Source organism: Mus caroli, unplaced genomic scaffold (assembly GCF_978045245.1).
Source record: "Mus caroli unplaced genomic scaffold, Mus_caroli_1 scaffold_12, whole genome shotgun sequence".
Lineage (NCBI taxonomy): Eukaryota > Metazoa > Chordata > Mammalia > Rodentia > Muridae > Mus > Mus caroli.
In genome coordinates, this window is record NW_028227267.1 from 86118150 (window position 1) to 86119025 (window position 876).

At 42.9% G+C, this 876-nt stretch overlaps 1 non-coding gene across 1 annotated transcript; it reads left to right on the top strand.

Moving 5' to 3' along the window:
- The first annotated feature begins 352 nt into the window (after nt 1–352).
- On the top strand, nt 353–484 carry LOC115029312 (small nucleolar RNA SNORA17). Its single transcript, XR_003834886.1, has one exon. It is a non-coding gene; the product is annotated as a small nucleolar RNA SNORA17 (small nucleolar RNA).
- The last annotated feature ends 392 nt before the right edge of the window (nt 485–876 follow it).

Sequence of the window (876 nt, forward strand, 5' to 3'; positions counted from 1 at the left end):
CGATGTTTACAAGTCATTAATAATTTCAAATGACAGAAATGATCGATAAGCTCCGTCTACTCAAGGCCACTGACAACTGTACAACGTTTCTATGCTTGTTATTTGATATTTGGATAGTGAGTAAATCTCTTGCCTACAGGACTTGGAATCATGGGTTAGAGCACAGTACTGCCTAAACGACATATAATGTAGTCCCTGCCTTTGATGAGCAGAACGACCAGACATTCAAGGTCATCCTCGTGTGCATTGTTAAATGAAAGAAAAATGTCAAAAGAAGTTCGGTAAAATTATTCTAAATGATGTGTATAGCTTTGTCTGTTGACTGTTAACAAATTTGAATAATACATTTAACCCTGACTATAGAGGCTTTTCAGGAGTGGCTGTTGTTTCACGTGTGCATAGGTAGGTGGCAGAGAGGAGAGAGCCTATGTCTATGCTCAATGTTCTGACCTGGAAATATCTGAATGTTTAATAATCTAACACTCCCTGAAACAAACAAACAAAAAAAAAACAAACAAACAAATGCGAATCTGAGTTGACCAGAGACAGAAATCTAACCCAAGACAATAGCAGTCCTGAAGGGCTCCCAAAGCAGGGAGTTCACACACAAGTCCTGACTGGGTCCCAAATCATGGAACAAGTCAGACTAGAAGAATCCTACCTGGGACTTAGGTCCCAGGGGGCAGGGCGGGGGGGGGGGATGAGCATGGGGCCATACAGGCAAACCTGAGCAAGAAATGAGCACTAGAAGATGACCAGTCTCGTGCCATGATGCCCAGACAGACAAGTTACAGAGATTATCACCATTCTGCCACTATGCAGGCTTTAGGAAGCAGACTATGCTGGAGATGACCCCTGCTCAGAGCTACAATGAAC